Here is a 27184-nt window from a genome sequence, read left to right as displayed (position 1 = left end):
TCCTGTGAATCCCATTTTACTGAGCTTGGTGTTCTAAATGTTCCAAGTTTATTCATTTATGAAACTATCTTGTTCACTAGGGACTACCTCCTGAAAACAGGCAAGTTGCTACAGAACCAGAAGGGAATCAAATATACATCCAAAATATCACAGAACAACCACCTATCAGAGGAGCATAATTAACATTGGTGTAATACTACACAATAAGATACCACAGGAAATAAAAAATACTACTCATCCCTTATTTAAAGCTAAACTAAAGGCATTTCTAATAAAGCACTGTTTCTATTCTGTCAGAGAATTTCTGAATAATCAACAAAGTTAATTGTAATAGGTACCTAATTTTAATTTGCCTACTATTATGATGATACTATGTACTATTGTAACTTATCTTTGACCTGTCCAATATCAATTGCACAATTTGTGCTACATGATAAAACTGGACCAATAAAAAATCAAATCAAATCAGAATTTTGTGACATCATAACACTTGCAGCTGTTGCCAAAGGGGAAACAATATCCCATCAAGTTCAATTGTATGCTGTGAGAGGTCAATTTTTTCCTGATGTTTAACAAGAAAGTAGAGTCCCAGGATTGCACAGTACCCTTCCGTAACACAGGGCAACATTTTCAGTCTCTCCCAAAAATGTTTGAATCCCACACTCAAACTGAGCAGTGTTGTCCCTAACGACCTCATGGCATTATTGCCAACTTGATGCAACCTATACCATGGACACTGCAGTCTCTTTCTGCTCTAGTGATGCAGACTGACAACTGACATGAACCACCACATACTCTGGGAATTTATGTTCCTTACCATCCACTTTGTCTGACAAACAGCATTCCATCTCTGTATCTGTTTTTGAATTCTCATGTTCTACTGGGAATGCCATCTGACCATTGAGACAGCCCCATTCCTGTTTAACAGCCAGTTATTCAGATTATGCTTGTCCCACATTTTCTTCTGGCAATCACGTCTTAAGGCCCACCTCCCCATATTCAAAACATTCCAGCTGACCACATAGCTTCCTGATGCAGTCCGTAAGCCCACATCTATAACACTTCACCTCAGAGGATAAAACACCATGGTCACTCTGCCTCCATATAGCAATGTTGGTTTCCTCCATTTGTGTGGTGATCCTAATGGCATGTGATAAATCATTTGGAGTCTCTATTTTGATTCTTTTTGGTGTATCAGCAGAAATACCTCTTACAAAAACATCCAGAGCCCTTTTCTCTGCCTCACAGAGAACAACTGATGGCCTCCATATTTTGCATTAGCTCATTCATTTGCACATTCAATTTCCTATTTTTGTCAAGAGATAAATGCTACTGATAACTTTGTTTCTATGACGGTCTGCTTAATTTTTATCTCTGAAAAGTCTAGCACTGTTCTGCTTATTATAACGCTGTATGAGGTCATTATCCAGTTAATCAAATGTCTAGTGGTAAGTAACATACTTTTTTGCATCACCTACTAATGACAATTTAGCCATATTCAAGACTGTTTCCTCCAACCATTATTTCATTTCAGCAGCAAACTTTCACCAGCATTAAAATCAGATACACCATCAGTTGATTTTTCTGAAATTAGCCCCATCAGTTTACCTGCTGTGGGATCGATGGAAGAGGCTGGTACACTCAACAGTATTTTAGTCTCTCCTAAAACAGAAAGAAAAACCAACAGCAGCTTCCCATTCCTATTCCCCACTATGCAATGTCTTGTTGTCCTGCTTACATTCATAAAAATCTACATGGACACACTGCAAACAACATTTAAGTGCCTGGCAGAGGGTTCATCGAACTACCTTCAGAACAATTCTCTGTGCCTTCGATCTCGAGCGGCATGTGGGAAAAATGAACACCTATATCTTTCTGTGTGAACTCTGATTTCCCTTATTTTATTATAATGATAATATCTCCCTATGTAGATCAGCGTCAACAAAATATTTTTGCATTCTGAGGAGAATGTTGGTGAATGAAATTTTGTAAGAAGACTCTGCCACCTTCAAAAATGCCTTTTTTTTCAAATGATGTCCACCCCAATTCCTGTATCATGTCGGTACCACACTCTCCCCTATTTCTTGATAATACAAAATGTGCTACTCTTCTTTGAACTTTCTCTATAAACTCCGTTAATCCTATTTGGCAAGGATACCACACCATGCAGCAGTACTCCAAAAGAGGACAGACAAGAGTAATGTAGCCAATTTCTTTAGTAGATCTGTTGCATCTTCTAAGTGTTCTGCCAATAAAAGACAGTCTTTGGTGCGCCTTACCCGCAACATTTTCTATATGTTCTTTGCCATTATAATTGCCATTCATAATTGCAATTCCGAGGTATTTAGTTGAATTTACAGCCTTTGGATTTGACTGATTTATCATGTAACCAAAGTTTAACGGATACCTTTTAGCACTCATGAGGATGCCCTCACACTTTTCATTATTTGGGGTCAATTAGCAATTATCACACCACACAGATATCTTTTTCAAATCATTTTGCAATTTGTTTCGACCTTCTAATGACTTTATTAAATGATAAATGACAACGTCATCTCAAACAGCCTAAGACAGATACTCAGATTGTCTCCTAAATCGTTTACATAGATAAGGGACAGCAGGGGGCATATAACCTATCCTGGCGAACACCATAAATCAATTTTGTTTTGCTCAATGACTTTTGATCAGTTACTACAAACTGTCACATCTGGACAACATTCCATAAGCACACAATTTGACTACAAGCCGCTTGTGAGGTACAATGTCAAAAGCCTTCTGAAAAGTCTAGAAATATGGAACCAGTTCAAAATCCCTTGTCAATAACACTCAAAATTTCATGTGAGTAAAGAGCTTGTTATGTTTAGCACTAATGATGTTTTCTAAATCAGTGTTGACTGTTCAAACATCTTTTGATGTAATTCATAATTTCTGAACACTATATATGTTCCAAAACCCTGTTGCGTATCAATGTTAATGATATGGGCCTGTAATTTAATTTATTTCTGCTTCTTCCTTTCTTGAATATTGGTGTGACTGGTGCGACTTTCCAGTCTTTGGGTATGGATCTTTTGTCGAGTGAGTGGTTGTATATGATTGTTAAGTATGGAGCTATTGCATCAGGATACTCTGAAAGGAACCTAACTGGTATAAAGCCTGGATCAGAAGACTAGTCTTTATTGAGTGTTTTAAGTTGCTTCACTAGTCAGAGGATATCTACTTCTAAGCTACTCATGTTCGCAACTATTCTTGATTTGAATTCTGGAATATTTCTTCATCTTCTTTGGTGAAGGAATTTTGGAAGACTGTATTTAGTAACTTTGCTTTAACAGCACTGACATCAACAGTATTTCCATTGCACTGATTGTGTCTTGCCGATAGCATACTTTACATATGACCAGAATTTCTTTGGATTTTCTGCCAGGTCTCAAGACAAAGTTTTGTTGTGGAAACTATTAAAGCATCTCACATTGAAGTCTGAGCTAAATCTTGCACTTCTGTACATTGCCAAGGTCGAGATTTTGCATTTTTTAAATGTGGTACCCTGTTTTCATTGTTTCTACAACAGTGTTCTGACTCATTTTGTGTACCAAGGGGGATCAGCTACATCGTTTGTTAATCTACTTGGTACAAATCTCTCAACTGTTGTCAGTACTATTTCTTTGAACTCAAACCACATCTGGTCTACACTTACTGGTATATTGTTAATTTGGGAGGAGTGGAGATTGTCTCTCATGACAGCATCAAGTGAATTTTTATTCGCTTTTTTGAATAGGTATATTTTTAATTGGAACTGAGCATTGATAATGCAGCCATTTGCTCCCTCAGGGCTTCCACCATTCATTCGAAGTCACTGCCCATGTGTCTGGTATTTTTGTAGCCTTCATCTGCAATTAAAAAAAGAAATCTAAGGAAACAATACACCCAATACACAAATAAGTACAAAATTGCACTTAACCTTTGCACCATATCATGGTGCAATATGACTCTGTGCACTGCTGTGCCTTAAGACCAAACCCTCTACACATGCTTCATGTAGCTAACACAGCCTAAACAAATGGCATGGCATGTCTGGACAAATTACAGTACAAACATCTCTAGGCTGCAAGTACACCTTCCTAGCATTTCCAAAGAACAAAGACAAATCTCCACAGATTTGTCTTGTAGCCTAACAAACAATGCTTTAACATAATGTGGAGGTCCCTACTGCTCAACGTGGCCACTACAAACACAGGAATAAGTCCAATGAATATCATACTCTCATCATGCCATATCATGGCAGTCTGCAATCCATAGCCATTGAGCTTACAGCAGAGGTGCACATATGATGTTGGCAGCTGCTGCTGCAGATGTGTGGGTGTGGCACCAGGCATAGGCGTCAACCACTGGTAACCACTTGCTGACACCAGATATAAGGATCCAGTCCAAGACCCCTACAGCCATCAGGACTGTGTCACACAGGGTGAAGTGATGATGACCTGTTTATGCTTGAGAGTGCCAAGGAAACATTATTCAAAGTGACATATACAAATACAGGACTGTTGTCCCAGGGTGCAGGCAGCTCAGTCAGGCCAGTCATGTCCGGACCCCATCAGCAGTAGCAGATGCATCTTCCTGGCAGTACTGTTGTGCAGTGAATGACTTGTGTAACAGCGATTACATCACTGCCAGCCTGTGCCCACTGGTGTCATAGCTGACACACCCCTTGCTGGACAATTATCGACGGCAGCTCTGCAAGCTGATCACCAAAGCACTCTCATTGACATCAAAGACACGTGTCCAGCCTGCCATGTAGAGTTCAACCTGAGGCCTCCAGTTAGGAGACAGAGCCTGGCAGCATTAGTGTAACCTGCAGCAACAGTGGCTGCCTCTGTTAATGGAAGATGGTGAACTGCTTCTTGTCCCTGGTGGTCAGGCCTCCAGTACGCCAGCAGGTTGATGGCATAGCTGCACAGAGGGTCACCTCACATAGTCTCCACCTCCAGAGGACAGGTGCAAGAAATGTGTAGTATATATGCTGGCAATTCTCACATGCTCTGCTGCGGTGGAGCTAGCAATGACAATATGTGTGCTAGTTTTCCCATTTGGTCAGCTCTCCTGGTGATTTCAGACTTCCACTTTGTTTCAGTGACTGCCACCCCAACTCGTGTATCATATCAGTGACACTCTCACCCCTATTGCGCGGTAACACGAAACGGGCTGCCCTTCTTTGCACTTTTGCTATGTCCTCCGTCAATCCTACCTGGTAAGGATCCCACACAGTGCAACAATATTCCAGTAAAGGACAGACACGAGTAATGTAGGCTGTTTCTGTAGTGGGTTTGTCGCATCTTCTAAGTGTTCTTCCAACAAAGCGCAGTCTTTGTTTCGCTTTCCCCACAATATTATCTATGTGATCTTTCCAATTTAAGTTGCTCGTAATTGTAGCATTGTGCTCGTAATTTGTAGCATTTTCTTAATTAATTTTACTTCAAATCTTATTTCTTCCATAAATCATTAATACACAACATTGAACATATTGCACTGAATATTTAACACTAAGCGACTGCCCTCTTTGGAGCATCGCAACAGACACTGCCAGCCTCTTGTGCACTACTCCTGCTCCTTTCGAGCAACAACTGCCCACTATTTGCGACGTAACATAAGCTGTTTGTTACATATACTCTGCCTCAGCGATAGCTGACTCGTAGTGTTCTTTCACATGTACGTCTTCGTAATCGATATATCACTTATACTCTTGGATAATACGTTAAAATTTACAATTTTCAGTGTATGTACCTATTTCAGTGTCACTGTGGACCCTACTGCTATCTCCAACACCTTGGCTGCTTTTTGCGGAGATTTAGAGCTCCACCCACTATCACCCCGCCGTCCTTCCTTGGAAACGAGTGGAGGACGCTCAGGTGATGTCTTTCTTCTCTCAGAATCGTGGATGCTACAATGCCGCCTTTACTATGAGGGACATTGATGATGCCCTCACCTCATCCTGATCTTCCGCCCCAGGGCCAGATGATGTTCAGATTCAGATGTTGCAGAACCTCTCTCCTGTGGGCAAGCAGTTCCTCCTTCATATGTACAACAGAATTTGGCCTGATAGCACGTTTCCCAGAGCTGGCGTGAGGCCACTGTCAGATCCATACCTAAGCTCGCTAAGGACAGGCACCTAGCTTCCATCTACCGCCAATGGAACGCATGATTCATGGCCAGCTGGTATGGTGGCTCGAGTTTCGCAGTCTATTAATCACTGTCCAACGTGCATTTCGTGTGCGCCGTTCTGCAGCAGACCATCTAGTCACTTTATCAACCCATGTCATGAACTGTTTACTGCAGAAATACCAGACTGTGGCCATGTTTTTGGGTTTGGAGAAAGGCTGTAACACCTACTGGAGGACTGGAATCCTCCAAATTCTCTACACGTGGGGCTTCTGAGGCTGCCTGCCTCGTTTCCTTCAGAAATTTTTAAAAGGCCACGTTTTCAAGATTCCTGTGGGCTTAGCCTTGTCGGACACCTTTACCGGGAGAATGGGGTGCTTCAAGACTTCGTCCTGAGCATAGTCCTCTTTGCTATAGCCATTAATCCTATTATGGCTTGTCTCCCGTCAGGCACCTCCAGTTCCCTTTTCGCCGACGACTTTGCGATCTACTGTAGTTCTCCAGTGACTTGCTTCCTCGAGCGGCGTCTTCAGCAATGACTCGATCCTCTTTACACGTGGATCATCGGCAATGGCTTTCGATTTTCCACTGACAAAACCTTTTGTATGAATTTCTGGCTGCGCAATGGGTTTTTTCCACTGTCCTTACATCTTGGGACTGTTGCTCTTCCATTCGTTGAAACTACGAAACTAGGAAACTTTCTTGGTTCTACCACATGTCTTACCTGGCTGCCCTTCTGGTCCCTCAATTGTCGTACATATCCTTCCTGGGAAGTGGATCTGACCACCGTCCTTCATTTATATCGATCCCTTGTCCATTTGAAACTAGACTCTGAGTGATTCGTTTATTCATTTGTACATCTGTCCATCTTATGGTGTACACTTTCACGGAATATGTTTGACCACTGGTGCCTTTTACGTTATCCTGGTTGAGAGTCTCTATGCAGAAGCTGCCAAATTACCACTGTCATACCGATGTGATGTTCTCTTCAGGGGACACGCATGCCGTTTATCTTCCATGCCCGGCCACCCATGCTATGGCTCCTTTTCCGACGACTCCCAACCGCCAGTATGGGGTGTGCCCATCTTCTCTAGTAGCTTAACTTCATGCTACCTGCCACATTCACAATTGGTGTGAACTGCTGACTCCCTTGGCTTCGTGCAGCGATCTGTGTTCATCTTGGACTTCATTCGCTTTCCAAGTACACTACTCCAGATTCGATCTATCGCTGTAAGTTTCTCGACCTTCGCACCACATAGTGACACCACTTTCGTGTACACTGATGGCTCTAAAACCGTCTGTGGTGTTTGGTGTGCCTTCGTCATTGGCACCGACCATTTTTGATATTGGCTTCCAGAACACTGCTTTGCTGTCACAGCAAAGCTCTTCACCCTCTTTCAGGCCACCCAGTACATCTGGCGACAGAGGTTTTTTAATTTTGTCATATGCTCCGATTCTATCAGTGCCCTTCAGAGTCTCTTTGTGTGCATACAGTCCTTCCCGCAGTTCAACGAGTCCAAGAAAGCTTCTACTTGTTCGCTGTTGAGGGAGTCATTGTGATGTTCATGTGGGTTCCTAGTTATGTCGGTCTGACGGGAAATGAGGCTGCTGATGCTCCTGCCAACGCTGCAGTCCTCCTACCTCGGTGTGCTAGTTCTTCCATTCCTTCGGATGATCTCCGTGTTGCCATCTGCAGACGGTGTCACTATGCCATCCACTGATCTTCTCTTCATGGGAACAAGCTCCGGGGAATTAAACCTCTCCCATCGTCTTGACCGATCTGCTCTCGGCACTCTCGTCGCGAGGAGATAATTTTAAATAGGTTGCTAATTGGGCACTGTCTTTTAGCCATCGCCATATGCTAAGTGGTGATCCCCAACTACTTTGTGCTCATTGTCATCAACCTTTAACGTGTCGACATTTCCTGACCAACTGCCTTTTGTTTAAACGCTTGCGTTTCAGTGTGTTTTGCCGTCTGAGTTATTGGCCTTTTTAGCGAACGATGTGGAGGCTGTCGATTGCGTTTTACATATTATCCATCGTAGCAATATGGCGAAGGTCATTTAATCTTTGGTTAGGGACCTCAGCTGTCTCTACGTCGTATTTTGTGGACCTTTCTCCACGGGGAAGTCCTTGTTTTTAGCTCTCTTCCCTTGGGCTTAGCGTCTATTCACTTTTAACTTTTTTTACTCATTGGTAATCTAACGCTATGACATGAGCGCTTGTGACCTCACTTGTTTTTGCGCCCTAAAAAAAACGCATCGTAAAGTAATTGATACCACACCAGCAATCGATAGAGGATGAGTACTGAGTCGGGATGTACGCTCACACAAACTATAGCCCAGCGCATGGAGAACGTTGATCATGTGACGAAACGTGGCGTGATCACAATGATGGGTATAGAGATGCAGTGTTTGGATTTGTAGAATTTGTGTGAGTGTGTAGTCGCAATGAGTTTTTATATTTTATGTGATTAATAGTTGACCAGTTGCGATCATCCTCAGATAAGTCTGTCTTGACAAAATGGCACAAAAACACAAAAATTGAGCGAAGAATGAAAACGTCAAAAAGTATAAAATATGATGAAACAAAGACGAAGTTTGCGTCTGTAAGTCATTAGCGATTCTCAAATTCTACTGAGTGAATAGTTTATCTTGTTCTTTATTACATATAACTCATGGACAGGTTTGGAGCAGTGCAAAATTTCCGGTAATGCGCGTTAGTCAACCTTGAAACCGAGCTTTCAGAAGGCTCTCTCCTCACGCTCATTATACAACAAGAACAAATAATAGGTAATTAGCCTACACGTGTACACTTCTGCCTCCTGTTTATGCTTCTTTCAAATATATGTACGCTTGTATCCTGTAGATCCCCCTAACTGCCTGGAAGTTAAAAACGGTAACAGTTTATACTGTAACCTATGTGTGTCGTGTGGAAACATCACGTGTTTCCTGTTTGCTCTGTGCTTTCATGAAAAGGCTGACGGTCCATATACACGCATCTACCTGCAAAGGAGAAAGCGTTTCGTGCTCCACAGGTTCAATATAAATGTAAAAACAAAGTCCGCTTGAAATTTTCAAGAGTCCCATTAGAATGATTTGGTGCTGATACTGAGGAGTTGCAAGAAAGAACTTTGTCTTCTGTTGTAAGTAATAATTCATCAGTTTTACTTGGTTTCTTTATTTTGAATATCTTGCGGCAAGTAATCGGTTTATTTGACTGTACAGAGGTCTGGGATTGCCGTACATCTTCTGAATCAAGCTTCCAGTTATTAAAACAGCACATTCTTGGTAAGTGAATGTCAAAGTTCTTTCAAGCTAGTGAAGTTTTTGTGATTTGAGGTAGTTCGTGCCAAAAAATGTGACCTTTCTTAAGGGCACGACGCATGAGTGACGAATCACAGTGATACGTCACATGGGCATGTGATCGCTTCTTAGATCGCACATGTGTAGACAAATCGCAGCTATACGGTGCTGATCGGATGGAAATTCCAGGCAATCTCATGAATTGCTCACAAAGTGTGCCAGTGTGGTTGCTTGGTTGTGAAGATTTGTTTAGTTATTGGACATGGTTATGCAGTTTTGTTTCGTTTCGTGTTGCCCACGTTGAGTGAGGGCTTTACGTTAAAATTTATCGTTATTCAGGTACCGGAAACCACTCTAGGAAGTGAAGCTGAGGCCGGAATTGCTATTTATATCAAGTAACACAAAATACACCCTCCGATTTTGCAGTGACTAGCATTTTGAAGCTAATGCTTTAGAAGTAGAATTAATAGTCGCAGTACACTGGGCTACATCTTATGATTTTGAGTTATTCACGAAATCATTACACTCACTATTAAAGCTTCTAATTTATAAATAGAATGATGTACTGTAGTATTGATCAGGTCATATCTGTAATAAAGCTGTACTGAAGCAGCTTGCTATCTCTGTACGTAATAGGCAACGTCCCGATTGACTGGCTCACTGACTCATCGCCGCCCAGTCCAAATCGCTGAGGACAGAAAAACTTGAAATTTGGGGAGGGTGTTTATCTAATCTGTAGGCGTCGTTTAAGAAGGAAATTTTCGAAATTCCAGCCCTGTGAGGGTGAATTTTTTTTAAAAATATGTTGCTATTAAGGCAATTTTGAAGCCAGACCGACGAAAACTGGTGTTTGGTTTCCTGTTCAGAAGTAAATAAATATGTGTTTCAGTATTTGGTTTCCTGTTCAGAAGTAAATAAATATGTGTTTCAGAAGTTTTGTAAATTTAATCCCTACGGGGGTGAAACAGTGGACTAAAGCTTTTTTGAAAATAAATCATTACTAAAGAACTTCTAAAGCATTTTTTAAGCTACATCTGTGATAATTGGCATTTGACTTCTCAGTTATAAGTAAGAAATACGTGTTTCGGTGTCTTTGGAAATTCAACCCCTAAGGGGGTGAAACAGGAATTTAAATTTTTATGAAATATTTCATCATGAACGCATTTTCAAAGTTAAATCTATGAAAATTTGCATTTGGCTTTTCGCTTAGAGAAATAATTGTGTGTCACTGTTTTTGAAAATTCAGTTCCTATGAGGGTGAAATAAGGGATGAAACTCTTCGAGTTAATATTTCGCTATGCAAGCATTTTTGAAGCTGAATCTATGAAAATTTGTTTTTGGCTTCTTTGTTAAAATAAAAAAAGTTCATGTCACTGTTTTTGGAAATTCAACGCCTATGTAGGTGAAACGGGATGAAAATTTTTAAGAAAATATTTATTTATATTAAAAAAAAGTTAAAGTTAAAACTATGAAAATTGGTATTTTAACTTCTCGGTTAGATATAGAGAAATATCTGTTAAGGAATGAAAGTTTTTATGCAGATTTCACCACAACCACGCAAAAGGCATGATTCACGGAAATCTTAGACTCGAGCTATCAGAATCGCTTTTCCGTCAGACGTACATTCAGGAAAGTCCATGCTCATTTCGTGTTAATTAGCGTGAGAAGTTTATAAGTTGCTGCACTTTGTAAACAACATAAAAATTCGGCCAAAAGAAAAAAAAAAATCTGCACAGGACATACAGTCTACCAAGCGAAGCAGCGGGCGCAATGGTAGTTTCATATAATCTAATTCTCCCTCATACAATTTATAATAAGTGTAGTAGCAATTAGAAGTGCTACTATTGACAAAATTTCTATACACGTCGAGATTGCAAAACAAATCGTGGAAATCTACATCTACATGGATACTCTGCAAATCACATTTAAGTGCCTGGCAGATGGTTCATCGAACCACCTTCACAATTCTCTATTATTCCAATCTCTCATAGCGGGCGGGAAGAATGAACACCTATATCTTTCCGCACGAGCTCTGATTTCCCTTATTTTTATCTTTGTGATCGTTCCTCCCTATTTAAGTCGGTGTCAACAAAATATTGCTTGCGTTAAACTATAAGACAACGAATGAAAAAGTAATTGAGGACTAATAAACATAAATCGAATTATATTAGCACAACCGAAACATGTACGCAGCCCTGTTGGCATCGGTGAAAAATGTAAATTGACCTACAGTTTCCAAGAAACGCGTTTCGAAACAACTGTAATAGATTACACGATTCCTGTTTCTTTTGGATTTATTTTTTTGCAAGTATTTGTGAAGCTGCGGAGATCAACTGACACTGCTGCGATACGTAGAAGTTCGTTTTCCGTAGCGGAACTGCTTGACACAGTGACGTTCGTAATACTGGTTAAGTTTGCTTGGCAAATAGCATGTGTGTGGCGGGGTCAAGGGCGGCGGCCTCTACGCATTATTGGAAACTAAACACCGCCCACCTGGACGCGGCGAACCTTTGCAACGAAATACTATTTGTGTGGCGGCAGTGTCTTCAGAGTATAAATACCTACCCTTTGACTCTCGCCTGGTGGATCGCAGTAGCAAAACCGGAGCTACGAACAGCTGTGAAACGGTACTGCGGGGAGGCTGCCTATTGGAAGAGAAAGACACTGGAGTTTTATCATCCGTGCCTTATGGATGCATTTGTAGCGCCTGTTCAAGATTACGCTCACCTCCGTCTGAGGCTTAACAAAATCAAAAACCATGTCCTGCGTCTCCACCGTGAACAGGCGAAAGGACTGTTGATACGTAGTCGTCCCACAAGTCTGTTAAATGATGAAGATGCCTCGGTATGCCACCTCACTAGGGAAAAGCGGATGGCGAAACGAAACCGCGTGGAGTGTCTGCTGACAGATGCAGGAGTCTAACTCACTGAAAGAGATGATATTGTCACGTACCTTACCGACTATTTTACCTCGACCTTCAGTGCCCTCGACGATGACCCACCGGCCACGAGCGACCTGTTGCACGGTCTTCATAGTAGCCTCGATGACTTGGATCGTCAGGAATTAGTAGAAGAACTCTCTACAGAAGACATCACCTCTGTTTTAAAAACGTGTCCCAAAAGAAAGTCACCAGGACCCGACAGAGCCGGCCGGTGTGGCCGTGCGGTTCTAGGCGCTTCAGTCTGGAACCGCGTGACCGCTACGGCCGCAGGTTCGAATCCTGCCTCGGGCATGGATGTGTGTGATGTCCTTAGGTTAGTTAGGTTTAAGTAGTTCTAAGTTCTATGGGACTGATGACCACAGATGTTAAGTCCCATAGTGCTCAGAGCCATTTCTTTTTTTTTTGACCCGACGGACTTCCAGTTGAATTTTATATGGAGTTTTGGGACATTTTTCGTGGACAGTTTACTAAAATACACTCCTGGAAATTGAAATAAGAACACCGTGAATTCATTGTCCCAGGAAGAGGAAACTTTATTGACACATTCCTGGGGTCAGATACATCACATGATCACACTGACAGAACCACAGGCACATAGACACAGGCAACAGAGCACGCACAATGTCGGCACTAGTACAGTGTATATCCACCTTTCGCAGCAATGCAGGCTGCTATTCTCCCATTGAGACGATCGTAGAGATGCTGGATGTAGTCCTGTGGAACGGCTTGCCATGCCATTTCCACCTGGCGCCTCAGTTGGACCAGCGTTCATGCTGGACGTGCAGACCGCGTGAGACGACGCTTCATCCAGTCCCAAACATGCTCAATGGGGGACAGATCCGGAGATCTTGCTGGCCAGGGTAGTTGACTTACACCTTCTAGAGCACGTTGGGTGGCACGGGATACATGCGGACGTGCATTGTCCCGTTGGAACAGCAAGTTCCCTTGCCGGTCTAGGAATGGTAGAACGATGGGTTTGATGACGGTTTGGATGTACTGTGCACTATTCAGTGTCCCCTCGACGATCACCGGTGGTGTACGGCCAGTGTAGGAGATCGCTCCCCACACCATGATGCCGGGTGTTGGCCCTGTGTGCCTCGGTCGTATGCAGTCCTGATTGCGGCGCTCACCTGGACGGCGCCAAACACGCATACGACCATCATTGGCACCAAGGCAGAAGCGACTCTCATCGCTGAAGACGACACGTCTCCATTCGTCCCTCCATTCACGCCTGTCGCGACACCACTGGAGGCGGGCTGCACGATGTTGGGGCGTGAGCGGAAGACGGCCTAACGGTGTGCGGGACCGTAGCCCAGCTTCATGGAGACGGTTGCGAATGGTCCTCGCCGATACCCCAGGAGCAACAGTGTCCCTAATTTGCTGGGAAGTGGCGGTGCGGTCCCCTACGGCACTACGTAGGATCCTACGGTCTTGGCGTGCATCCGTGCGTCGCTGCGGTCCGGTCCCAGGTCGACGGGCACGTGCACCTTCCGCCGACCACTGGCGACAACATCGATGTACTGTGGAGACCTCACGCCCCACGTGTTGAGCAATTCGGCGGTACGTCCACCCGGCCTCCCGCATGCCCACTATACGCCCTCGCTCAAAGTCCGTCAACTGCACATGCGGTTCACGTCCACGCTGTCGCGGCATGCTACCAGTGTTAAAGACTGCGATGGAGCTCCGTATGCCACGGCAAACTGGCTGACACTGACGGTGGCGGTGCACAAATGCTGCGCAGCTAGCGCCATTTGACAGCCAACACCGCGGTTCCTGGTGTGTCCGCTGTGCCGTGCGTGTGATCATTGCTTGTACAGCCCTCTCGCAGTGTCCGGAGCAAGTATGGTGGGTCTGACACACCGGTGTCAATGTGTTCTTTTTTCCATTTCCAGGAGTGTAGTTAATGAAATACTCATTGGATGTGATGCACCCAGTACATTTTTAAAAGGTCGAATAGTTCTAATTCCCAAGGTGCAAGGTAAATGTCGAGCACAAGACTTGCGACCAATAACATTGTTAAACGCCGACTACAAGGTCGTGGCGAAGTGTGTGGCTTTCAAACTAAGAGCAATCATGAACAAAGTGATCAGCTCATACCAGTCGTGCGGAGTTGCTCGAAGAACCATCTTCAACGCAGCATCGGCGTACAGAGACGTCGTTAGATACGCGGCAGTGCACAGACTTCGGATTGGAATACTCTCGGTTGACTTCGCTGGTGCCTTTGACCGCATTAGTCACGAATACCTGTTTCGTGTCATGGAAAGAATGGGATTTGGATTACAATTTATCAATGTAGTCAGGAATATACTCACAGGTGCCAATTCCGTGGTGGCAATAAATGGATGCTGTACCCCTTCTGCCGGCCTTGGTGGCCGAGCGGTTCTAGGCGCTACAGTCTGGAACCGCGCGACCGCTACGGTCGCAGGTTCGAATCATGCCTCGGGCATGGATGTGTGTGATGTCCTTAGGTTAGTTAGGTTTAAGTAGTTCTAAGTTCTAGGGGACTGATGACCTTAGAAGTTAAGTCCCATAGTGCTCAGAGCCATTTGAACCGTTTTGTACCCCTTCTATTCCGATACGTCGCTCTGTACGTCAGGGATGCCCTTTATCGATGTTCTTCTTTGTGCTGGCTATCGACCCGCTATTGAGGGCCTTAGGAAATGCAGTCACTGGAGTATCTCTTCACAACATCACTCTTCGCTGCGTCGCCTACGCGGACGACGTTGGCGTCTTTCAGGCCGACACGAGAGACGTAGAAACCACACGCCAAGTGTTAAATATCTATGAATGTGCACCTGGAGCTGCAATTAACCAACGTAAAACTGTCCTGCTTCCACTCGGTCTCCACCTTCTTGATGACGAACGCCGACGGTACAAGATCGACCACGAGCACATAATGCTGGGACTGCAGGTGTGTGCCTGCCCTCAGAAAAAGCAAACACTCACGTGGAGACCACTCCTCAACACCGTCAGAGGGTTGTGCTGTTGCCATACCAACCGACGTCTGAACCTCCACCAGGCGGTGTTGGTCATTTAACACGACGAGACTCGCCAAGGCGTGGTATGTCGCCCAGCTACTTACTGCCCCGAAACTTCTGGGTAATTCGATTGTGAGAGCAGTGTATTGGATGTTGTGGAGACAATCCATCTTCAAAGTGCGAACCACCACTTGCGTCCTCGATCGATCATTTGGAGGACTGGGATTGATCAACTTCCGACGGAAGTGCACAGCACTCCTCATCGACCGAACAGCGAAGCTACAAACCGACCACCCGGACGGGACAACAGCAGCCATATTGGACCGATAGCGGCCTCAGTCACAGCGCGCTCCAGTTTCAATAGCGGGCATCCCTTTTAAGGTGTCCTGCGTCAGGGAATTTTACCTTGCACGCAGTTACGTCTTGGAGGCGGCTACAGATCGGAATACGTCGGCTCGACGGGTCTTTGAAGCTCTCCTAGGCTGTCCACCTGCGCACAAACTGGAAATACGGATGCCAACGGGCGTCTGGAAGCAGGTATGGGCTAATATTAACAACCCGTTCCTGCCATCGGACCTCAGTTCGCTGTGGTACAGGGTAGTCACTGACACCTTTCTGACTAAGCAGCGACTAGCAGACATTCACCTTAGTCAAACGAACGAATGCAGCCAGTGTGGAGATGCCGACGCCAGAGACCACTGTATAGAGTGCCGCTACGTGTGGAAAGTATGGGAGTTACGCCGATTGATGGTGGGGCTTATCAACCAAACTGCACCTTCCAGTGTGACACAAACGTGGATTCCCTTTCTTGACTTTAAAGTGCATCGAAGAACGAAGAGCAACGCCGTGGCCTGGCTACTGGGACACACTGCCTACGTTATTTTTGAGTTACAACAGAGTGACGCCGTGCAGTACATGGTCTACCTGTGGGAAAGTCATCTCATCAACGACTGCGACGTTCACCGAAGTACAGTGAACATTTTCCCAACAGTTTATCAGTTGCGTTATTGTATGGTTATCAGAGGATGTTTCAGTTACAGTGAATACCTTCGCTAGAAGTATCCATTTTGTTTCCCATTTTTCATTAGAGCTTTCCATTTTCCTTTACTTTATTACGTGATACACTTATTTCAATTTGTTTCAATTTCACAACTCATTCACATTTCTTTAAGGATTGTTGCCAAAAGCACTCTGTGAATAATTTGTCACTCTTTTCAATCGTTTTTGTTTTTAATTCTGTTTTCTTTAAAGGATTTCGATTCTGTTTAATATTGTCCTGCTACTCACAATTACATTTCTGTTCATGTAGCCGGCCGCGGTGGCCGAGCGGTTCTAGGCGCTTAAGTTTGGAACCGCGTGACCGCTACGGTCGCAGGTTCGAATCATGCCTCGGGCATGGACGTGTGTGATGTCCTTAGGTTAGTTAGGTTTAAGTAGTTCTAAGTTCTAGGGGACTGATGACCTCAGATGTTAAGTCCCATAGTGCTCAGAGCCATTTGAACCATTTGTTCATGTATTGTTGTAAAGATGTTGTATTGTAACGATGTAATGATAATAAATAAATAAATAAATAAATAAATAAATCACAAAAAGCGCTTAATATTTGGAAGTCGGGAAGGCGTTCGCGCTAACCTGACGCGAGCGACCGGTTGCAGTGTGCGATCCGTCGCTCGTGTGTGGGGCTCTTTAAATTACTAATCAAAATAATGTAATAAATAATATTCATCAAGATTTTATTTCGAGACAATTGTAATGTCACCTATTTTGTTTCTCGACCAGCCACTTGAAATGAATCGCTATACAGAATAATAAACACACTTAAAAAAAGTTTTGCATCACCTCGGTTCCGTGAGTTCCGGAACCTGTACAGAAAATTGGAATAGAGATCAACATAAACATCATTTCCGCCCATTTTATTGCTCATGGAAACCACACATTGCATGTTGTACCACCATACAGCGAGACCTTCAGAGGTGGTGGTCCAAATTGCTGTGCACAACGGTACCTCTAATACCCAATAACATATCCTCTTGCTTTGATGTATGCCTGTATTCGTCTTGACATACTATCCACAAGTTCATCAAGGCATTGTTGGTCCATATTATCCCACTCCTCAACGGCAATTCGGTGTAGATCCCTCAGAGTGGTTGGTGGGTCACGTCGTCCATACACAGACCCTTTCAATCTATCCCAGGCGTGTCGATAGGGTTCATGTCTGGACAATATTCTGGCCACTCTAATCGAACGATGTCGTTACCCTGAAGGAAGTCATTCACAAGATGTGCACGATGGAGGCGCGAATTGTCGTCCATGAAGACGAAAGCCTCGCCATTATGCTGCCGATATGGTTGCACTATCGGTCGGAGGATGGCATTCACGTATCGTACAGCCGTTATGGCGCCTTCAATGACCACAAACGGTGTACATCGGCACCACGTAATGCCATCCCAAAACAGCAGGGAACCTCCACCCTGCTGCACTCGCTGGACAGTGTGTCTAAATCGTTCAACCTGACCGGGTTGCCTCCAAACACGTCTCCGACGATTGTCTGGTTGAAGGCATGTGCGACACTCATCGGTGAAGAGAAAGTGATGTCATTCGTGAGCGGTCCATTCGGCATGTTGTTGGCCCCATCTGTACCGCTCTGCATGGTGTCGTGATTGCAAAGATGGATCTCGCCATGAACATTGGGAGTTAAGTTGCGCATCATGGAGCCTATTGCGCACAGTTTGAATTGTAACACGACGTCCTGTGACCGCACGAAAAGCATTATTCAACATGGTGGCGGTTGCTGTCAGGGTTCCTCCGAGCCATAATCCGATAATCCATAGGTAGCGGTCATCCACTGCAGTAGTAGCCCTTGGGCGGCCTGAGCGAGGCATGTCATCGACAGTTCCTGTCTCCCTATATCTCCTTCCATGTTCGAACAACATCGCTTTGGTTCACTCCGAGACGCCTGGACACTTCCCTTGTTGAGAGCCCTTCCTGGCACAAAGTAACAATGCGGACGCGATACAACCGCGGTACTGACCGTCTAGGCATGATTGAACTACAGACAACAAGAGTCGTGTACGTCTTTCCTGGTGGATTGACTGTAACTGATCGGCTGTCGGACCCCCTCCGTCTAATAGGCGCTGCTCATGCATGGTTACTTACATCTTATGCGGGTTTAGTGACGTCTCTGAACAGTCAAAGGGACTGTGTCTGTGGTACAATATCCACAGTCAACGTCTGTCTTCAGGAGTTCTGGGAACCGGGGTGATGCAAAACTTTTTTTGATGTGTGTATTTATGGACGAGTCACATTTCAATGAAGGGAAGCATGAAAAGGTATAAATCTGTTTGTTTTAATTGGCTAAAGTTATAATAGAATTAACTTACCAATGTTTATTACAATCAATGAATGGTGAACGCGTTTTGCAGCAGATAGTTTCATAACTGCGAGTGAATGGTTATGAGAGCCGAGCGTTTGTTTAGGTTTTCTCACCGCTACTCGGTACCTCTTCTGATAAATTTACCATTATTTTTTTGTTTTGAAAATGTTTTACACTTATACATTATTCTTTGATGGAATTCTTTTAAATGCGTTGGTGTGCTTGTAAGACGCGTTTCGAAAGCGAATAGTGTTGACTGAATGTTTTTAAATAATTAGTCTGTGCTGCACCTGACACGAATTAGAAATGATTTCATAGAAAGCATCGTAGGCACGACTTAAACTGAAATAAAGTATTTTAACATTTTATTTCACGTAAATATTTGTACGCAGAAAATTCGTGAATAACCCGCATCTTACATTCCATCTATAAGATTTCATGGGGAGATGTCTCCGCTAGAGCTGTTCCCCAAACACCCGTTATTATGCAGCTTAATTTATTGTCCAAGCAGAAACGATATTTTATTTATTGATGCACATAGAAAGGCTTCTTTCCACAGTCGACAAAGCTATTTGGCTAGGAAAATATTAAAAAATACCTTTATTCGGTCAGTACCTGTAGCATTATTGTGATACAGAACAAGACAAGTTTTCGATCATGGATAGCCAAGCCCTCAAAATGTATTGGCATTGACAACCGTAGGCATGCCTAAACATATATGAATGGAAACATTGCTTTGAGATAACAAATTCTTTTATCTCCATAGACAGTTCTTCTGAAAGACGTGTAGATAAGTAATGGGAAGTAGATGTAACACGAAACTTCGTTGTTGTAGTAGCAAGTAAGTGTATGTTTATCCCAACCGCCTGGCCCCTCTCTTGTGCACTCGCCACCTCCCCTCGATTATGTAACATATCGGACGACCAAGGTGGCCAAATCATTGCTCGAATTTTCCTGAGTGTTCTTCAAATCGATCGCGAACAATTGTGGTCCGCTGACATGACGCATTGCCGTTCACAAAAATTCCATCGTTGTTTGGGAACATGAAGTCCATGAATGGCTCAAATGCTCTCCAAGTAGCCGAACATAACAACTTACAGTGAATTATCGGTTCAGTTGGAGCAGAAGACTCAGTCCATTCCATGCAAACACTGTCCACACCATTACGGAGTCACGACCAGCTTGCACATTGCGTTGTTGGCAGCTAGGGTCCGTGGCTTCGTGGGGTCTGCGCTACCACCAGCTCTTACGAACTGAAATCGGGACTCATATAACGAGGTCACGGTTTTTCAGGCGTCTAGGATCCAGCCGATATGGTCACGAGCCCAGGAGAGGCGCTGCAGGCGATGTCGTGCTGTTACCAAAGACACTCGCGTCGGTCGTCTGCTGCCGTAGCCAATTAATGCCGGATTTTGCCGCACTGTCACAACGGATATGTTCGTTGTAAGCCCCACATTGATTTCCGCGGTTGTTTCACGCAGTGTTGGTTGTCTGTTAGCACTGACAACCCTACACAAACGCCGCTGCTCCCGATTGTTAAGTGAAGACCTTCGGCTTGTGCGTTGTCCGTGGTGATGGGTAATGCGTGAACTTTGCTGTTTTCAGCACATTCTTGACACTGTGGGTCTCGGAATATTAAATCCTCTAACGATTTCCGTAATGGACTGTCTTATGCGTATAGCTCCAACTCCTGTTCCTCGCTCAAAGTCTGTTAATTTCCGTCGTGTGGCGATAATCACGTCGGTAACTTTTTTATATCATCCACCTTGGCCGGCTGCAGTGGCCGAGCGGTCCTAGGCGCTTCAGTCTGGAACCGCGCGACCGCTACGGTCGCAGGTTCGAATCCTGCCTCGGGCATGGACGTGTGTGATGTCCTTAGGTTAGTTAGGTTTAAGTAGCCCTAAGTTCTAGGGGACTGTTGACCTCAGATGTTTACTCCCATAGTGCTCAGAGCCATTTGTACCATTTTTTCATCCACCTTGAGCACGAATGTCGGCTCTGCCAACGCACTGCCCTTTTATTCCTTTTGTACGCCATATTACCGCCATCCCTATATGTGTATATCGCTGGCCCATGACTTTCTGTCATGTCAGTATAGTAATCGTCTGAGCGTTGTGAAGCGTTTCTGTGAAAGAAAACGGAAGACAGAATCGATCTCGGTGCTGACTGCGTATGGATAATAGAAATCGGACATCTGAAGTTAACTTTCCCGGCGGTGCAGTACAGATAGATGAATCGATAAGTTTGTGACAGTCTAATCCCATCGCGTGACACCTGTATCTGTTATACCGCTGACACAGTAGTAATCATCAAAATTCCTTCCAAACAAACTGAAGAATTGACATTGTTGACCACGTTTTGATTTATTTGGACAGATAACGTTAAAAAGAATAACGACGCACAGGAAGCTTACTCATAAACTGCTTACGGCTAGGACTACGCTTTCCCTGCGTCGCCGCTCTCTTTAAGACCCGATGACTATAAAGGCGAAGATGATTATTTATTGAATAAAACAAAATTTAATCAAAACTGAGACTTCGTTTTGTTAGATACCACTAGTCTGTTCGAAAATCGAAGCGATCTTATTCGTAATATTCTTTACGTGGCAGAGATTATAAATGGCAAGTTTCCAGTCGTGCTCCGCTAATGAAGGTGTTTGCGGGAGCCTCTGTCGCAGCACCGTACTCGTGGTAAGAATCTTTGCAGCCTCCATTAGACCAGACGCACAGTGGGACTCGGGCTAGGGCAGTGCAGCACAGGAAGTGTTTTTATGATTAGCACACATTTCTGTCTATCCCGCAACTTGAGTTGATTTACAGCGGAACACAGTACAGTACCGCGCCTCTTCAACGTGCGCAGTTTTCGCAAACTGAAAATTCTCCCCTGAGCATTCAGTGTCCTCCAGTTCAAGAATCCTGAACAGTCTTACCTTACGACGCAACAGTTCTCCATTACTCTGTAGAAGATAGCAGTACACACTTGGCACTTGTTAATTACTCCCTGGATGTACTGATGCTGGACTTTACCTTAAACATTATCAACAGCTTTCCTACTTCATTTGCTCAAGCTACTGACGTAATTGTTTTCTTTTCCCTTAGGAAAATAATTTGAATCTAAAGGTATCTCAAGAAAGCAACCAGTATTTTTCCGTTCCCACTTGGCATTAGGGCATTACAACTTTCACAAAAGATAAAGTTCCACAGAAGCTCATGAGGCTTAGGCAATTGACTCCGACGTCAATGGACGTATTCAGTGAATCTTGTATCAGAAAATTTAAGATATCAATCCATTCTGAATTTTACCGTTACACAGTGTCACATAATAACATTAACGATGTCCATTTGCTCATCGGAATCCAACTCCTAACTGAGTGCAGTAGTGGCTTTCACGAAAATAAGCAGCTCAAGGTCATACCCACTGCATGATATCTTCAGGTGTGAAGTGCTATGATTTGTCCGCTTCACAGCTTTGCACAGCTACACTATTTGATCAAAAGTATCCGGACACCCCCCAAAACATATATTTTTCATATTAGGTGCATATTGCTGCCGCCTACTGCCAGGTACTCCACATCAGCGACCTCAGTAGTCATTAGACATCGTGAGAGAGCAGAATGGGGCACTCTGCGGAACTCACGGACTTCGTACGTGGTCAGGTGATTGGGTGTCACCTGTGTCATACGTCTGTACGCGAGATTTCCACACTCCTAAGCATCCCTAGGTCCACTGTTTCCGATGTGATAGTGAAGTGGAAACGTAAAGGGACACGTACAGAATGAAAGCGTACAGGCCGACCTCGTCTATTGACTGACAGAGACCGCCGACAGTTGAAGAGGCTCGTAATGTGTAATAGGCAGACATCTATCCAGACCATCATACAGGAATTCCAAACTGCGTTAGGGTCCACTGCAAGTACTGTGACAGTTTGGCGGTAGGTGAGAAAACTTGGATTTCATGGTCGAGCGGGCCGGCCGAAGTGGCCGTGCGGTTAAAGGCGCTGCAGTCTGGAACCGCAAGACCGCTACGGTCGCAGGTTCGAATCCTGCCTCGGGCATGGATATTTGTGGTGTCCTTAGGTTAGTTAGGTTTAACTAGTTCTAAGTTCTAGGGGACTAATGACTTCAGCAGTTGAGTCCCATAGTGCTCAGAGCCATTTTTGAACAATGGTCGAGCGGCTGCTCATAAACCACACATCACGCCGGTATATGCCAAACGACACCTCGCTTGGTGTAAGGAGCGTAAACATTGGACGATTGGACAGTGGAAAAACGTTGTATGGAGCGACGAATCACGGTACACACTGTGGCGATCCGATGGCAGGGTGTGGGTATGGGGAAAGCGCGGTGAATATCATCTGCCAGCGTGTGTAGTGCCAATAGCAAAATTCGAAGGCGGTGGTGTTATGGTGTGGTCGTGTCTTTCATGGAGGGGGTTTGCACCCTTTGTTGTTTTGCGTGGCACTGTCACAGCACCGGCCTACATTGATGTTTTAAGCACCTTCTTGCTTCCCACTGTTGAAGGGCAATTCGGGGATGGCGACTGCATCTTTCTACACGATCGAGCACCTGTTCTTAATGCACTACCTGTGGCGGATTGGTTACACGACAATGACATCCCTGTAATGGACTGGCCTGCACAGAGTCCTGCCCTGAATCCTACAGAACACCCCTGGGTTGGTTTGGAACACAGACTTCGTGCCAGGCCTCACCGACCGACATCGATACCTCTCCTCAGTGCAGCACTCCATGAAGAATGGGCTGCCATTCCCCAAGGAACCTTCCAGCACCCGATTGAACGTATGTCTGCGAGAGCGGAAGCTGTCATCAAGGCTAAGGGTGGACTAACACCATATTGAATTCCAGAATTACCGATAGAGGGCGCCACGAACTTGTAAGTCATTTTCAGCCAGGTGTCCGGGTACTTTTGATCACTTAGTGTATGTGTTCAGTTTCCCGTGCGACATCGTGTGTTCACGGGTGCTTCAGTCATCTGTGGATTTTTAGTGAGCGTAATGCAGAAGCAAGGGTCTACTTGTAATTCTACACCAGTCGATGTACATAAAGGATGATTAGACATTCGAAAACAAACTAAAATTGTCGTGTCGATCGTATTGAAGCTTTTTTACTGCTCTGGCCAACAGTGAAGAGGCCAGGAATAACACAAATTTTGCGCTTATTCATAAAATGACAGAAAAGACTTACGGTATTTACGAACAAACTGTGTGCCTATTAACAGTGCAGTAACATCGGCAGAATGTCCAGATGTGAGCTCGCGTTTCGATTCTTCAAGAAAGGGATACAAACGAGGACGGAAATGCGTGGAATTTGATGATTTTAACAAAAAGTTAATGCGTAGAACTGTACCGAGTCATTACGACAGAGGAGAGTATCCGGCAGGTTGAAAAATACAGGGTGCTCTCCGTGAAAAAGTTAATTATTCTGGCTCAGAGACATGCGTCCTTCTTCTTCGCGCTCACTTGGTTTCAGATTCAGACAGTGTAACGATTGACGAAAATTTTTAATGAAAATCAGAGACATTGCAGCGGCAAGAACGAAGTTTTTGTGTAAAATGCACTTATTGCGTGCTGAGGACAAGAGGGTTGTGGCATACTTGCATAAATGAAGCTATAAAACAAACATTTTTCTCGACCTCAACGGAAATAGTGGCCTGAAAATATCTATAGTTACTTCTGTATGGTGTACATCGACGTTTTGGGTGCAGTGACGAAGGGCCTGTAACAGCTGCAAATGAAAATTTTTTTGGAAGCTAGTGCATATTCTAGGTAGTAATCTTGGCGGCGGTTTACAAGTACTCTCGCGCTGGCGCGCAACTTGTCTCTCGTAAATGAAACGTAATATGTCAAGGTTACCATAACTACGTTTATAGTATTCTTAAGAACCTTCTCGCTGGAAGATTCCATGAAGTTCAACAGAACGCAAATTCATCAGCGATGACGGTTTATGTTACACAGGCGAAACAGTTTTACCTCTCTTACAGTATTTTGTTTTCTATCTCAGAATACTTTTATGTTTTCTGGATAAAATATGTATCACATGCATCTATAAAGTCTGAGAAAGCTCAGAAATATTTTTAGTCCAAATATATTAGTGGTTCCGTTTTTTCCATAGGTTGACGTAAAAAAATTATTTTTCTCGAAAATTTCTTGTAACGTTAATTTTTTTTTTTTTTTTTTTTTTTTTTTTTTTTTTTGTAACGACTGGCAGTAATCTTCTTTTGGAGAGCACTCCGTGATATTCTGGACTAATAACAGAATGTCTAATATTTTTTCGGGAATTTTTACTAACATCTGAAATTACCTATAACTGACAATTCTGTTAGATGGGGAGTTGACCTTGACCCGTCTGTTTTCGCGACAGCTAGAATAGAAAATTTCTCTCAGTCGCGATCTTACTGCATCATCAGTTTTCCCTGCGCTGCGCTGCGTGCTCCTAGCCTTAAAGCCGTCTTCACACGAGACCAATTAGGTAATGTTGACTTGGAGCTGTGACGCAACTTCCTGTTATGTCACGTTGAGGAGCCATTGCTTCACGTGAATCATAAAGTAGGTTCTGCGATGTTTCGGCAACGTGCGACCAAAAGTTGACTCGGTAAGCGGCAAGAGGGCTCTCTTCGTCACAAGCAGAACTTCACAGAAGCTATGTTGTATTTGTCGCTTTCAGTTGAAGCCCATATTTTGTGGGTCTTATATTATAACTTACAGACTATGAATATATCCTGTTCCTAAGCACCACTGAGGATCTCTCGAGAACGCATATTTATTGGTTTGATCTGTTGTAATAAAATGACGGGAAACGTCACAATGGCGGTTAAAGAATTTTCGGATTTAGCTAGTTTCGTGTTATAGCTCGCGTGTTATGAAAGTACGTTGTTTTAAGGTAACCATACATTGAAGATTTATAAAAAAGGAGTAGTTCTTGATAGTATTTGTTATAATTAAATGTTAATTAATAATATATCGGCGATTAAATCCTTTAGAAGATCGTAGCACATAATACAATGCCGTTTGTTATCAGAGTTCACCGTAGCGTAGTCAGATGAGGTGCGGAGTTGTGAAACAATGTGTAGTGGGTTCACGTCTTGCTGTATAAAGTTTTTTTTCCATCTTCGCGTTTCTAAGAGACTGTGGGACTTTCTTATTAAATTAATGGAAATATTTTCAGTAATATAAGATTTTATATAAATATAAGAGGGTGTTCTGTAAGGAGTGAGTGTTTTCAATTTTGTGAAGTTTTATAAATTTATTCCTTACTGACCGGACGTGGGACTTCCCGTTTTGTCTTATGACATGTTCTTGGTTATTGAAGTTTTTATTTTTGTGTATTACAGACAGAAGAACATGACTAGCATATGGAAAAGGGGGCTAATGTGCATTAAAATAGACATAACTTTTTTCGTGTGTGTGCTACGGACACAAGACTGACTCTCTCTGAGGGCTTTTTCTTGTTGGGTAAAAATGGAAATGTCGTGTGGCTAGGGCCTCCCGTCGGGTAGACCGTTCGCCTGGTGCAGGTCTTTCGATTTGACGCCACTTCGGCGACCTGCGCGTCGATGGGGATGAAATGATGATGATTAGGACAACACAACACCCAGTCCCTGAGCGGAGAAAATCTCCGACCCAGCCGGGAATCGAACCCGGGCCCTTAGGATTGACAGTCTGTCACGCTGACCACTCAGCTACCGGGGCGGAGGGTGAAAGGTACAGATACAAAATGTTCTCTTTATTTACTCATTTCACTTTTAAAGGAAACTGGGGCACACAAAATGGCTAAATGTAAAACATCGGGTGGTAGATCAGTAGGATGTTGATTATTGATCCGAAAGTAGACCACACATTCAGCGTCCTTCTTCCAGTATGAGAGCGGAGTCAATGTGGGCGCCAGCGCACCAAGGCCGTTGGCACGTTACGTCAGTGTTGTGGGCGTATCGTTCTGACCAGGCGTAGCTGTCGTACTAAGCATCGTGGCTTGTCGATCTTGGTGAATAACTTGGTGGCATAGTTTGTTATCTTGTCCTTTAGGTTTCGTTCATGAAATGCGTTGTGAATTTCTCGTGTTCTTGTCCAACGTGGCACCCCCAGCGTCCACCTCTGGCACCGGTTTCGGATTGTGTGTAGGGATTTAATGGTGGAATCACAGTTGATCCTCCACACTGCATATCCATACACAAATTTTGGCTGCGTTGTCGACTTACGGAGCTGCAATTTCGTCTTGGCATTAAGATCCTTACTGACAAATAATGGGATTAAGGCGTGTATCATTTAATACGTGGCTGTCATCCACTACCGCGTGTGAAGCATAAACGTTACTGACTAGTCCATGACAACTGCTACTAACTATTTCGTACACGGCAGTCAGGGAATGGGTTGCCCCAACACCCGCAGTGGGAAGCGTAGGAGTGGTCGTCTCTTCCGTGTGAAG

The sequence above is a fragment of the Schistocerca serialis genome, chromosome 2 (genome assembly GCF_023864345.2).
Source record: "Schistocerca serialis cubense isolate TAMUIC-IGC-003099 chromosome 2, iqSchSeri2.2, whole genome shotgun sequence".
Classification (NCBI taxonomy): Eukaryota; Metazoa; Arthropoda; class Insecta; order Orthoptera; family Acrididae; genus Schistocerca; species Schistocerca serialis.
The sequence above is the reverse complement of the archived record's forward strand: the minus strand, read 5'-3'. Positions refer to the sequence as shown.